Source organism: Copadichromis virginalis, linkage group LG12, assembly GCF_057382275.1.
Source record: "Copadichromis virginalis isolate Kocher_CV1m ecotype Utaka linkage group LG12, C_Virginalis_male_GT1.1, whole genome shotgun sequence".
Taxonomy (NCBI): domain Eukaryota; kingdom Metazoa; phylum Chordata; class Actinopteri; order Cichliformes; family Cichlidae; genus Copadichromis; species Copadichromis virginalis.
In genome coordinates, this window is record NC_140629.1 from 2,850,847 (window position 1) to 2,865,837 (window position 14,991).

Genomic DNA, 14,991 nt, shown 5'->3' on the forward strand with positions numbered 1-14,991 from the left:
CTAAGATAGCTGGGATAGGCTCGAGCTGCCCTGTGACACTGGAAAAGAAACACAGCAGAGAATGGATGGGTGGCTGATCTAACGTAAACATTTCCAGTCACTTTCAGTTCAAGCTGCTTAGCATGATCTCACATTTGCCAATTTCTCTATCTCTTCCCCCTCTGTTGTGTGTGTGTGAGATATTCTCACTTTTGCCATTTCTTCTGTCCCTTTAAACTGATCTGTGAGTGTGTGTGTGTGTGTGTGTGTGTGTGTGTGTGTGTGTGTGTGTGTGTGTGTGTGTGTGTGTGTGTGTGTCCCACATATTGCATACTCTGCTTTTGTCCTCAAATCATGTAGGAAGTGTCTGTGTGGTTGAGCTGGTCTGGTCTGTCTAGACTTTCACTAGATAGATCAGGCTGCACCCACCTGTGAAACAGGTGGAGGGTCACCAGGACATGCAGAACTCGCTGACAGACTCCTGGCCACCTCTTGCCTCCTTAGTAGAAAGGGGCCACTCCCAGAGGCAGAGGGCTGTGAGGCACCGCCCGCCGGGCCCTCTCCTTTGGGAAAACCCTCAACACTGGGCCGAACCTTGGAGTTCTGTATGTCCATTCAGGCACACTCCATGCTTGATCTGTGGGCAATTCCTCTCAGAAGTGGAGGTCACGGTGGAGGCGTTCCCTCAGTGGCTCTCCTCTTCTGAGATTGTGTAAAAACAAAAGTCAATGTAGTGTAAGCAGCTTGAAAGAAAGTAACTGAACTTTTTTAAATTTCTGGGAGACGGTTGCTCACACGCGGGCGGCACAGTGGTTAGCACCGTTACCGCACAGGAAGAAGGTCTTGAGTTCAGCTCTACCGTCGCTCTGTGTGGAGTTTGCATGTTCTTCCTGTGTTTGCGTGGGTTCTTTCCTTGTACTCCGGCTTCCTGCCACAGTCGAACGACCTGCAGTTAGTGGCAATAGGTAATCGAAGAGTGTAAATTGGCGATAGGTGCGAATGGTTTTCTGCGTCTATGTGTTAGCCCTGTAACAGACTGGTGACCTGTCGAGGGTGCACCCTGCTTCTCCCCCTAAGATAGCTGGGATAGGCTCGAGCTGCCCTGTGACACTGGAAAAGAAACACAGCAGAGAATGGATGGGTGGCTGATCTAACGTAAACATTTCCAGTCACTTTCAGTTCAAGCTGCTTAGCATGATCTCACATTTGCCAATTTCTCTATCTCTTCCCCCTCTGTTGTGTGTGTGTGAGATATTCTCACTTTTGCCATTTCTTCTGTCCCTTTCAACTGATCTGTGAGTGTGTGTGTGTGTGTGTGTGTGTGTGTGTCCCACATATTGCATACTCTGCTTTTGTCCTCAAATCATGTAGGAAGTGTCTGTGTGGTTGAGCTGGTCTGGTCTGTCTAGACTTTCACTAGATAGATCAGGCTGCACCCACCTGTGAAACAGGTGGAGGGTCACCAGGACATGCAGAACTTGCTGACAGACTCCTGGCCACCTCTTGCCTCCTTAGTAGAAAGGGGCCACTCCCAGAGGCAGAGGGCTGTGAGGCACCGCCCGCTGGGCCCTCTCCTTTGGGAAAACCCTCAACACTGGGCCGAACCTTGGAGTTCTGTATGTCCATTCAGGCACACTCCATGCTTGATCTGTGGGCAATTCCTCTCAGAAGTGGAGGTCACGGTGGAGGCGTCCGAGGGCGGAAGGCGTTCCCTCAGTGGCTCTCCTCTTCTGAGATTGTGTAAAAACAAAAGTTAATGTAGTGTAAGCAGCTTGAAAGAAAGTAACTGAACTTTTTTAAATTTCTGGGAGACGGTTGCTCACACGCGGGCGGTACAGTGGTTAGCACCGTTACCGCACAGGAAGAAGGTCTTGAGTTCAGCTCTACCGTCGCTCTGTGTGGAGTTTGCATGTTCTTCCTGCTTTTGCGTGGGTTCTTTCCTAGTACTTCGGCTTCCTGCCACAGTCCAACGACCTGCAGTTAGTGGCAATAGGTACTCAAAGAGTGTAAATTGGCGATAGGTGCGAATGGTTTTCTGCGTCTATGTGTTAGCCCTGTAACAGACTGGTGACCTGTCGAGGGTGCACCCTGCTTCTCGCCCTAAGATAGCTGGGATAGGCTCGAGCTGCCCTGTGACACTGGAAAAGAAACACAGCAGAGAATGGATGGGTGGCTGATCAAACGTAAACATTTCCAGTCACTTTCAGTTCAAGCTGCTTAGCATGATCTCACATTTGCCAATTTCTCTATCTCTTCCCCCTCTGTTGTGTGTGTGTGAGATATTCTCACTTTTGCCATTTCTTCTGTCCCTTTCAACTGATCTGTGAGTGTGTGTGTGTGTGTGTGTGTGTGTGTGTGTCCCACATATTGCATACTCTGCTTTTGTCCTCAAATCAGGTAGGAAGTGTCTGTGTGGTTGAGCTGGTCTGGTCTGTCTAGACTTTCACTAGATAGATCAGGCTGCACCCACCTGTGAAACAGGTGGAGGGTCACCAGGACATGCAGAACTCGCTGACAGACTCCTGGCCACCTCTTGCCTCCTTAGTAGAAAGGGGCCACTCCCAGAGGCAGAGGGCTGTGAGGCACCGCCCGCCGGGCCCTCTCCTTTGGGAAAACCCTCAACACTGGGCCGAACCTTGGAGTTCTGTATGTCCATTCAGGCACACTCCATGCTTGATCTGTGGGCAATTCCTCTCAGAAGTGGAGGTCACGGTGGAGGCGTCCGAGGGCGGAAGGCGTTCCCTCAGTGGCTCTCCTCTTCTGAGATTCTGTAAAAACAAAAGTTAATGTAGTGTAAGCAGCTTGAAAGAAAGTAACTGAACTTTTTTAAATTTCTGGGAGACGGTTGCTCACACGCGGGCGGCACAGTGGTTAGCACCGTTACCGCACAGGAAGAAGGTCTTGAGTTCAGCTCTACCGTCGCTCTGTGTGGAGTTTGCATGTTCTTCCTGCTTTTGCGTGGGTTCTTTCCTAGTACTTCGGCTTCCTGCCACACTCCAACGACCTGCAGTTAGTGGCAATAGGTACTCAAAGAGTGTAAATTGGCGATAGGTGCGAATGGTTTTCTGCGTCTATGTGTTAGCCCTGTAACAGACTGGTGACCTGTTGAGGGTGCACCCTGCTTCTCGCCCTAAGATAGCTGGGATAGGCTCGAGCTGCCCTGTGACACTGGAAAAGAAACACAGCAGAGAATGGATGGGTGGCTGATCTAACGTAAACATTTCCAGTCACTTTCAGTTCGAGCTGCTTAGCATGATCTCACATTTGCCAATTTCTCTATCTCTTCCCCCTCTGTTGTGTGTGTGTGAGATATTCTCACTTTTGCCATTTCTTCTGTCCCTTTCAACTGATCTGTGAGTGTGTGTGTGTGTGTCCCACATATTGCATACTCTGCTTTTGTCCTCAAATCAGGTAGGAAGTGTCTGTGTGGTTGAGCTGGTCTGGTCTGTCTAGACTTTCACTAGATAGATCAGGCTGCACCCACCTGTGAAACAGGTGGAGGGTCACCAGGACATGCAGAACTTGCTGACAGACTCCTGGCCACCTCTTGCCTCCTTAGTAGAAAGGGGCCACTCCCAGAGGCAGAGGGCTGTGAGGCACCGCCCGCCGGGCCCTCTCCTTTGGGAAAACCCTCAACACTGGGCCGAACCTTGGAGTTCTGTATGTCCATTCAGGCACACTCCATGCTTGATCTGTGGGCAATTCCTCTCAGAAGTGGAGGTCACGGTGGAGGCGTCGGAGGGCGGAAGGCGTTCCCTCAGTGGCTCTCCTCTTCTGAGATTGTGTAAAAACAAAAGTTAATGTAGTGTAAGCAGCTTGAAAGAAAGTAACTGAACTTTTTTAAATTTCTGGGAGACGGTTGCTCACACGCGGGCGGCACAGTGGTTAGCACCGTTACCGCACAGGAAGAAGGTCTTGAGTTCAGCTCTACCGTCGCTCTGTGTGGAGTTTGCATGTTCTTCCTGTTTTTGCGTGGGTTCTTTCCTAGTACTCCGGCTTCCTGCCACAGTCCAACGACCTGCAGTTAGTGGCAATAGGTAATCGAAGAGTGTAAATTGGCGATAGGTGCGAATGGTTTTCTGCGTCTATGTGTTAGCCCTGTAACAGACTGGTGACCTGTCGAGGGTGCACCCTGCTTCTCGCCCTAAGATAGCTGGGATAGGCTCGAGCTGCCCTGTGACACTGGAAAAGAAACACAGCAGAGAATGGATGGGTGGCTGATCTAACGTAAACATTTCCAGTCACTTTCAGTTCAAGCTGCTTAGCATGATCTCACATTTGCCAATTTCTCTATCTCTTCCCCCTCTGTTGTGTGTGTGTGAGATATTCTCACTTTTGCCATTTCTTCTGTCCCTTTCAACTGATCTGTGTGTGTGTGTGTGTGTGTGTGTGTGTGTGTGTGTCCCACATATTGCATACTCTGCTTTTGTCCTCAAATCAGGTAGGAAGTGTCTGTGTGGTTGAGCTGGTCTGGTCTGTCTAGACTTTCACTAGATAGATCAGGCTGCACCCACCTGTGAAACAGGTGGAGGGTCACCAGGACATGCAGAACTCGCTGACAGACTCCTGGCCACCTCTTGCCTCCTTAGTAGAAAGGGGCCACTCCCAGAGGCAGAGGGCTGTGAGGCACCGCCCGCCGGGCCCTCTCCTTTGGGAAAACCCTCAACACTGGGCCGAACCTTGGAGTTCTGTATGTCCATTCAGGCACACTCCATGCTTGATCTGTGGGCAATTCCTCTCAGAAGTGGAGGTCACGGTGGAGGCGTCTGAGGGCGGAAGGCGTTCCCTCAGTGGCTCTCCTCTTCTGAGATTGTGTAAAAACAAAAGTCAATGTAGTGTAAGCAGCTTGAAAAGAAAGTAATTGAACTTGTTGAGATGGTTGATCAAACTGAAATATTACTGTCATGGTCCAGTTACGCTACATGTATATGTATTTGTTTTTGTTTCTCTCACTTTCTTTCTTGCTTCCCTGCTCACAACGCGATGCCTGGGTGGACCTAATCATGGGCTCCCGGTTGCTGTCCTCACACCTGCAAGCAATTTCTCACCTGAGGTTCATCATCCTGTTTACCAGCCACTTCTGAAGGCAGTTGCTTGGAGCCCTTTGTCGCTGGACTACTGTGTAACATTCGTTAGTGCAATTCTAGCTTTGGAAATATTTTGATTTCTCTTTGTGCTTTGCTTGGCATTTAACATTTTGTCCTTGTATATAGATTTTCCGTGCCCCGCCTTGAGACCCTGTTCGTGAGTGTGGCAGTTGCAGTGAGCCTTTGGAGCCCCCCACCCTCCATGGACCTCTGGATTCGCTGGACCCCTTCTCCCCACTTGTATATAGTGCACTCTGTGTCATGTAAATAAAAAAAATGTTTATTGTGATTCGTAGTCTGCGCTTGAGTCCTGCTCAGCCTTGACAATTTTTAGTCACTTTCGGTTCAAGCTGCTTAGATTCCCATGATCTCACATTTGCCATTTGTGTGTGTGTGTGTTTGTTTGTCCCACATATTGCATACTCTGCTTTTGTCCTCAAATCGGGTAGGAAGTGTCTGTGTGGTTGAGCTGGTCTGGTCTGTCTAGACTTTCACTAGATAGATCAGGCTGCACCCACCTGTGAAACAGGTGGAGGGTCACCAGGACATGCAGAACTCTTGCCTCCTTAGTAGAAAGGGCCACTGCCAGAGGCGGAGGGCAGTGAGGCATCCAACCCCCATCTCATCAATAGGGGGGTATGATCTGAAATAACAATAGATTGATAATTGCAAGTTTCAATAAGTGGAAGAGGACATTTATCAGTGACAAATGAATTTATCCAATAGAACATTTTGTGGACAGGAATATAGTCGGAGCATGCCCTGGATGAGTATCCTTATTAGAGCTTCTTTCTAGGTTAGAGAGCACACAGCTTGTACCTCCAGCTAAAATGAGATTGTGTGTTGTCATATCCAGAATTCACGAGAATTAATAGACAATTAAGGTTTCATCATCCCATTTGGGGGCGTAAATGTTGGCTTAAATCAGTTCATAAAGTTGTCCATAAAGTCCATAATGTTGGCCAACCACAGTAATACGGACCCATAATAAGGACCCATAGGATCAGATAAAATGGTTGATACAGGAAATGGGACGTTTTTACCCATAAGGATGGCCACCCCTCTGTCTTAGAGTTAAAGTTGGAATGGACTATTTGGCCAACCCAACCAGTCTTCAATCTATATCGGTCTGCTATACAAAGGTGAGTCCCCTGTGGAAAAGACATATCAGATTTTTTCAGTTGTGTAAGCACCTTTTTGTGCTTAACAGGGTGATTCATAGACTTAATGTTCCAACTTACAAAGTTGGCTGCATAACCCGTAAGCTTCGCCTGTATATTGACAGCAGCCATAGAGTTATCTAATCAAAGAGCAACAGTATGAATGTGTGTGTGTGATAGCCACTAACGTCTAATCACACTTATGTGAATTAACTTATATTTCAGCTATTTTACTTTAAATGTAAGTGATATTTTCTTTTGAAAATCCTCTAAATTAACTAGTTTTAACTATAGACCTGGTAACTAGTCTGGGATATTTGTAGCTGATGCTCCATTTTTGTACCAGTAGGTGGCAGTGTGAGACCATGGTTTGGCCTGTTGTTAGTAGTCAGAAGCATGCTCAGCACTGTTTTCTCATAATGTTACATGTACTCCCTGCCTTATCATTTCTTTCCTGCTTGCAGGCTAGTATTGTACCAGAAATAGAAAATAAAAGCAGTCACACCCGATATATTGCATAGATTAGTTATTAAGGTCAGAAACTGAAAGCACAGAAACATTGTTTAGTCTAGTAAATTCAACGTTCTGTAATGTTACTGATCGGCTCCACCTTTATAGTGTGTTGTTTTAGTTGTTTGTTTTCTGCCATAAAGTATTTACTTAAATTCAGTGTACATATCAAGATGGTAGTGATTACACCATTCTTTCGGAATCTTTCGAAATGCATGGATTATCTTTTTAGCATTCATTTTGAAGCGAGTTTCATAAGAAAATCGGCTTTGTCTATGACAGTGGAATATGTTCATTCTCTTTGTCTATCTGATAACGGAACACGTATTGAGAATATGTGAAATCCTATCTCGCTCTTGACGGAAGCAGTTGCATCTTTTCCCTCTCCCTTCCCTTATCTTTCCTGCTTGGCTTCTCATGTCCTTGTGTATTCTCGTGTAACTTTCTAACCCTCAGAGAGTCTCTCAGTCTTGTTCTCTAAGACCTAAAGAATTATGAATTTGATCAACTGGTCCCTTAACGAAATTGACACCCTATTTTTGATGAGAAGCCTGGGCTCGGGAGAGCCTGATTGTCCTGCAGAGCCCCTTGCTGCCGGATACTTGATGGTCGGTTGCGTCGTGTGTCTGGCGACACTCTCAATAGAGGACGTTGAACGAGATCTACCCATTTGGAACCATGATAACAGAGTTCTGGCTGATCGGAGCTGGCTTGAACCTGGCTTATCGAAAACAAAGAAAGCGGTCCCACAAGGCTGGCCGACGTGATTGACGATGGGCAGTCTCTGAGTACTCACACTGCGTTTATTGAACGCAATATGGATAAGATCTTAGAGAAGCTCACGGCTCTGCAATGGGAAATTGACAGATCAAGTGACCAGTGATGGACATTAGACCAACTGTGAAATTGCATGCAGTTGTTCACATTAACCCAAACAATCATCTCCTTCACTCATTTGGCTCCTGAACAAGAAATTCTCTCTGATCGTATCCTTCAAGGACACCTGCGTCGGATCAGGACTGTTGACTTTGCTTAACCAGGTAAAAGGACACTCTCTCTCAAGTTGAACAGGACACACACACGTACACTGACGCAGATGTACACTCACCCCTCTCCCCCCTCCAAACGCCTCCAATGGTTGCACCCACCCGATGCAGACGGCGATTGACCGGGCCAGTGTGGAATCATGCTGCTGTCTACACTGGCAACCTCTCACCCCATTTACCCATCCCTGTTGCTTGTCATGTGTTTTCATGGTGTTACAGTGTGAAGATTCATGTGCTTTTTGTGCTGAGGAATTTTTGTTTTCTGTTCTCATACTGATCCCCTACCAGGAGCTCAGTCTGAGTAGAGTTCTCTTTTTTCCTCCTCCACTCCCCTATTGTGTTGTACATTTCACTGTTTTTCTGTAAGCTCCCTGTTCTGACCTGTCTCCCCAATGTGATGTTTGTGTAATGTATGTATGGTCAGAAGGGGTCCAATTTTGCTGCAGGCAACTGCAAGTGACGAATAAAGCTTCATCATCATCATCATAATGTGAGCTATTTTTGGAAAAAGTAAATACACAGTTGTAATACTATAAAGTAACAAAAGACTGCATGAGCTTGAATTGGAATAAATAATGGAGCAACGACTAGCCACGTCTCCCTGGCTAGTAATTTCTTTCCTGGTTGCAGGAAAGTAATTTTGGAGTAATTTTTGACCAGGATATGTCCTTCAATGCACATATTAAACAAATATGTAGGACTGCTTTCTTCCATTTGTGCAATATCTCTGAAATGAGGAATATCCTGTCTCAACGTGACGCTAAAAACCTAGTTGTAACACATGATACTTTACCACTACAGAACGTAGAGGAAGTTAGGATCTTGGGTTTATGTTCTCTAGAAATCGACTAAGGAGCACGTGACACACAGCTAAAAGAACAGTTAACATTTATTTAAACAAAACCATAAATAGTCATTCAACAATTCACAATGAGAAAATTCCAATAGTCCATGTTTGTCAGCCTGTGTACTCAGTTCAGAGTTCTTTTCAGTCTTTTCTGTTCAGGTGTGTGAAGTGTGTGTGGATAGTGTTAATGTTAGTAGTACTACCCAGGCAGTGTATTGTTTTGAGATCTCATAAGCTTATCTGTCAGGAAGTAACGCGTCTGTCACTTCTAAGTAGGCTGCAAACCTTCCTCCATCGCAGCTGGGATCCTGAATCCTGGCTCGCTGCAGGTGAATTTACTGGTCTCACTCGCACAATTTCACACTCCAACAAAAAGACCAACCTGCACAGGGCAGTGAACACATTTTGCATTAATATTATAAAACAACTTAATCAACACTAGTGACCATACACCTCTCATTTTCGTAAATGACAACTTAATGCAATCGATAATAACAGAATTAAAGAACCTTAAAACGGTTTCCATAGGCACTTATCACACAAAATTAACTCACATCTCCTCTTTTGTGAACAGCAGTAACAATAATCCAGCGCTTACTGAATTGTGAGAATGCACCTCATCGATGCACGAGAGAAGTACAAAACGTGGTCGCAGTACTATTTATTCAAAGACTGGTCATATTTATTTCACTTCAGTTCATTTTTATTTCAAACATGTACATTCACCATCATTACATAATATCATTCAATTCTTTTGTTTGAAAAGGAGTAGGCAGAAGTATACACTTATTTGCCCCTACCCCCTCAAATTTTACATCTCATTCATTTAATTTTCTTTTAGTCTTAAATTAAACAAACAAACAAATGAAACAACAGCAAAACAAACAAAAAAATGACAATATCATTTCTTTCATATAAATAAAGACAGAATATGTAAATTAGATTCACAAATAATGAAACAAACAAACCAAAACATCACTTCAATTACGGTCCTGGGTTTACCCCGTTTTCTTCATTCTTATATTTGTTTAAGATTTGTTTTTTATATTTTATTTTAAACTGGTTTATGTTAGGGGTGGGTGATATAAACGATATAATTTTGGCCAACGATAGAGATTTTGACTGTATCGCTCTATCGCGATGGCGCATGTTGATGATGTCATCAAACTGCGCCTGTTTTGGTTGAAAGCATCGCAGCGGCTACAACCATTATCATCTGCAAATTATGCTGGGCGACAGTCATAGCAAAGAGATGAAGCACTTTTGAAATATGGGGAAAGCCAAAAACTGCGCTTCCTCCACTTCCGTAACATTGATTCATTAATGTTGAATTCTCTCGCAGCTGTTCTATTCTCATGTTGTTGCAGTATATTAATAACTAACCTCGTATTGTGGATGAATAATCTTAGTTGTTCTCCTGACTGAAGTTTGGCCCGTGTACAGCATCCTGCTATGCGATTGCATTTGTCCCTGACCACCAGAATCCCTCACGTTAAGTTTTAATGAGTGATAAAAAAAAGTTGGCGTTCATCCTTCATCCTTCACTGTGCTAATGTTATGCTTAAATAGCTGTGTCGCTAGCAATCACGTAGCACAACATTATATACCAGGTAGTCCAACTTCAGTAACCCTACAAACGCCACTGCTGTTTAGTTTCCTGTTTTCATTTATGTTGGAAGTGGTAGCAGAGCTGTACGTTTGAATTAGTTTCAAAAATCTCTCAGTCAGAACATGGTATGAAATGTTTAGGTGGTAACTAGCGAGCTAACTTCCTGTTAACTTCTAACTCCGTTAAATGTAATAACTTCTGTTTTCATGGACGCATGGATGTTAAACTTAATTGTTACACCTGATAAAGCAGCAACGCTGATAATTTTATTAAAGATGAAAGAATTTAGACCGTTTTTAACTCTCAGTGTTCGTTTGACTTTGGGACCTGAAGTAGACGGAGTTTTGGACCCAGATTACTCCGCGAGGCTCCTCACTACGGCAGCTGTAATGCTCTGACAATCCATCAAGCAGTGCTGCTTACCAAAGTTGTACTAAAACATTTTTTAACAGATTTCTGCACGCCAAAATCGGTTCGAGGTCCGTAAGCACAACCAGAATTCATACATAAGGCACACTCTCGATTTTTGAGAAAATTAAAGGATTTTAAGTCCTTATAGTGCGGAAAATACGTTATACAGAAGAAAAGAATATATCGCGATATATATCGTTACTGCACATGCTTCAAATTATATCGCGATATGAATTTTAGGCCATATCGCCCAGCCCTAGTTTATGTTGTTACTTTCTTTTATTTGTTCTGTTCTGACTGTTCTGTAATTTAACTCCCGCTATTGAGATAGACATACTTTGTCGTTCTAGGACTTTGTATTTTTAAATTCCATTTTCCTCTTAAGTTATACCCCCCTTCTCTTTCTATAAACAATTTACAGATGTCTTTTGGAAGCATTTTATTTCTTGCTTTATATATTATTTGCGTTGTTTCAAACTTCACCAAGTCTTGGAATTTCATGCATTTTGATAAAGAGTGCATTTGTATGTTCCCTGTACCCTGCATTATTTATTATTCTAATGGCCCTTTTCTGCATTATAGTTATTGTTTGTGTATTACTTCTGCATGTGTTTCCCCAGACCTCTACACAATAGCTCATATATGGTAGTAGTGAAGCACAGTATAATATGTGAAGTGCTTTCTGATCCAAGATTTGCTTTGTTTTCCCCAGAACGGCAATGCCTCCTTTCCAATTTCCCCCTAACAATGATGGTGGTCAATGATCACACCAAGAAATTTTATTTCATTTACTCTTTCTAAATATACATCGTCAACACATATTTCTACTTCGATATTTTTCTTATGGTTTCCAAATAACATAAATTTGCTTTTATCTAGATTTAATGATAATTTATTTATATCAAACCACTTCTTTAATATCTTTAATCCCTGTGTGATCACCTCCAAAACCTGTGGCAATTCCACACCTGAACAAAATATATTTGTGTCATCTGCAAATATTACAAACTTTAGAATCTTCGATACTTGGCAAATATAATTTTTATACATAATAAACCTTCTGCCCCCCAGGCAGGAGGCTCAGGAGCATTAAATGCAAAACCACCAGACAGAGAAACAGCTTCATTCCAGAAACTGTGAGACTTCTCAGTCAATAATGGACAAGAACTGTTATTGTAGCACCTAATCACTACTGACATCGTCACTTTATCAATGCTAGACATCATGCCATTTGCTGCTAAAGTATTTATACCTACATTTCTATATCTATACTCCATACTGGTACTCAGGTTGTTGCACTCTATTTATTTTATTTGTATTATTTTAATACTTGCATTTATAATACTCAGGTTGCTGCACTTAATTTATTTGAAATACTTATTACTTGTTATTCTGTTTTCTTTTTATTCTGTTTCTTCGTTACTCTGTTTCTTTCGCTCCGGGACCACGTGCACGTAATTTTCGTTACACCTCATGTAAACATGTGATGCGAATGACAATAAAGAATCCATGAATTCTTTTGGACCTAATACTGATCTTTGAGGTATGTCACAAGCAACATCCATCAATTTAGATTCCTACTCATTTATTTGTACATATTGTTGCATATTCACTACATAGCTTTTTATCAGTCCAAAACCACTCCCCTAAACCCATACTTTCCATTATTTTTATTAGAATTTCATGACTGACAGTATCGAATAGGGCTGCCACAAACGTTTATTTTGATAGTCGACTAGTCACCGATTATTTTTGCGATTAGTCCACTAATCAGATCATGCAACACAGAGCTTACTGCACCAGCATGCATCTGCTCTAATATAACTATCATTAGCTTACAGCTTTAAGTGTATGTGCTAACTAAAAAATAAAGACAAGATGATAGTTTATTAAATTTTAATTAAATTTGCAGATTGTTTCGGTGAAGTTTAATAAACTCAGCCGTCTGCTCCTTGCTATCTAAAATATAACAGGGCACCGGAGTAAATTCTCAAGCATCTCACACTTCTGATGATCAGCTGTCTGCTTGACGTTTATTCAGCTGTGTAAAAACTATAACTTTAATCTCAGCCAAACCAATTTACTCAGGAACAAATAAAATACTGAAAAAAGCCAAACAATAACATTTTTAAGTTATCTAAGTGACTTGGATATCATGTTTAACCTGAGTAGCGAAAGACGGCGGTGGGTTTGAAAATGGTTTGCCAGGAGTCCGGTGTTCTCACCGGCTCTAGCGAGCCTTGAACCCCGGCTAGCTATCGAGCTAGTGGGTAACAGACGTCTCCGAAAATGTCGGGGCGCTTTTGAAAATATGTGGTGTCTTGATAAACTGAGCACATATTTGAAGTTTACACAGCTACATTCTCTCCTGAAATATGTTAAACATTTATTTTGTGACCCAGAAAGAATAATAAGAGTAATATTAAAACTAACTAGCTGCTGCCATTTTTGGAATCTTCTGTTTCAGTCCGTTATTACACTCTTAAATCCTACTACTTATTCCTGTGTCTTTTGGGATCTTACAAAGCTTCAAACGACGCGTCGACTATTAAATTAGTCTTCGACGATTTTGATAATCGATGTAATCGTGACTAGTCGACTAATCGTGGCAGCCCTGGTATTGAACAGTTTTTTTAATTTAAAAAAACTCCAAGTGTGTACTTCTTATTATGTAGGCAATTCACATTTGTCCACAAAACTGTCAAATCTTTTTATAAATTTTTATAAACTTTTTATAAATAGTCACTGGTCTATAATTTGCAAAGTGATGCTTTTTACCTGTTTTGTAAATTGGAATAACTTGAACAACTTTCATTTTTTCAGGAAAAAAACCTTTTTGAAAAGACAAGTTGAAAACGTATTTTAACGGTTTTCCAATACCATAAATAATCAGCAACTCTCTTACTGTTACAACATCAATGTCATTCCAATCTGTACTGGTTTTGTTCTTAAGTCCTCTAACGATGTCATATATTTCATTCTCTTCCACTGCTCTTAGAAACACTGAGCTTCTATTCCTTTCAATATTTTCACCAGTGTTCCTTTCTATTCCATCGGCCTTTATTTCCTCTGCCAGTTTTGGCCCCATATTTACGAAGAATTCATTAAAACCATTTGCTTTCTCTTTCATTTTGTTAATGCTTTTTGTCCCTTCTATAAAGTACCCAGGGTAATCATTGTTCCTTGATTCATTTTTGATTGTACTGTTTATGACATTCCATATACCTTGTGTTTTCTTTATTGTGTTCTAACCTTTTAATAAAATATTATATATATATATAAGATATAGGGTGTTCTTTTTTTCCTGGCATTTTGCAGTCCTTTAGTCATCCATGGTCTTCCTGCATAGTTGTGTTTCCTGTTGATTTCAATCACCTGGCAGTTTTTTACCAAGTAATGTGTTACTAATGTGTGTTTAATGTGTTCTTAAAAATGCTTCATAAGGTTTATTAACTTCTTCGTGTTCATAAACATGAACATGAAGAAGTTTCTTGCTTTAAAAGTTAATTTTTAAGACAGTTAAATGTCTTCTCTGTTCGAATTCTTTTGTAAATAATCTTGTGTTCATTTCTGTTAATTTTATAATGGCAATTATAAGATGCAAAGACTGGTAAATGGTCACTTATATCATTGATTATCATTGATTGATTATCATCTCCTTACAGGAAATAAAACTTACTTCCTAGCTTTCAGAAAAAAACATCTCCGATTGGCTTAGAGTATCAAAGATAATACAGCACTTAAAAAACACATAGAATTTACACTACACTTAACTAACGATTAGCTTGCTATGCTAACGTAGTGAGTCAACTCACCGGAAATGAACAGGGATCATAAAAGAGGTACATCGGCATCAACCAAAAATGTCCGCATTTCCCAACAAGCGGAAGAGTAAAATCCTTTTTTTTTTTACAAGAAATAGGGAAAAATTCCTGGTGAGTTGCTCCGACCAGCATTTGTAGCCTTAACGTTGTTCTCCTTCGCGATAACGATTCAAGTTCACAAGCACTACACAATCTCAGAGTGCCACCTACTGACACTCTTTGGGAACTACAGTTAATTTCATGATGCAATTTTAGGTGGGTTACATAGTTCATGCATTTATTACTTCTAGGCTGGACGACTGTAATTCATTATTATCAGGATGTCCTAAAACTCCCTGACAAGCCTTCAGTTAATCCAAAATGCTGCAGCAAGAGTACTGGCAGGGACTAGAAAGAGAGAGCAAATTTCTCCGATATTGGCTTCCCTCCATTGACTCCCTGTTAAATCCAGAATTGAATTCAAAATCCTGCTTTTTGCATACAAGGTCTTAAATAATAAGGCCCCATCTTATCTTAAT

At 42.0% G+C, this 14,991-nt stretch overlaps 2 long non-coding RNA genes across 4 annotated transcripts; one reads left to right on the forward strand and one right to left on the reverse strand.

Moving 5' to 3' along the window:
* Positions 1 to 1,360: 1,360 nt before the first annotated feature.
* LOC146696275 (uncharacterized) lies at positions 1,361 to 3,518 on the reverse strand. Of its 3 annotated transcripts, XR_014923215.1 has the most exons (5): positions 3,464 to 3,518; positions 2,833 to 3,147; positions 2,450 to 2,747; positions 1,803 to 2,117; positions 1,361 to 1,709 (listed from the first exon to the last, which is right to left on the reverse strand). It is a non-coding gene; the product is annotated as an uncharacterized LOC146696275 (long non-coding RNA). The 3 variants fall into 3 exon arrangements; XR_014923216.1 differs by lacking the exon at positions 3,464 to 3,518 and having other exon boundaries at positions 2,450 to 2,739; positions 2,833 to 3,260; XR_014923214.1 differs by lacking the exon at positions 3,464 to 3,518 and having other exon boundaries at positions 2,833 to 3,260.
* LOC146696276 (uncharacterized) lies at positions 3,260 to 5,355 on the forward strand. The gene is made up of 2 exons (XR_014923213.1): positions 3,260 to 5,110; positions 5,193 to 5,355. It is a non-coding gene; the product is annotated as an uncharacterized LOC146696276 (long non-coding RNA).
* Positions 5,356 to 14,991: the final 9,636 nt, after the last annotated feature.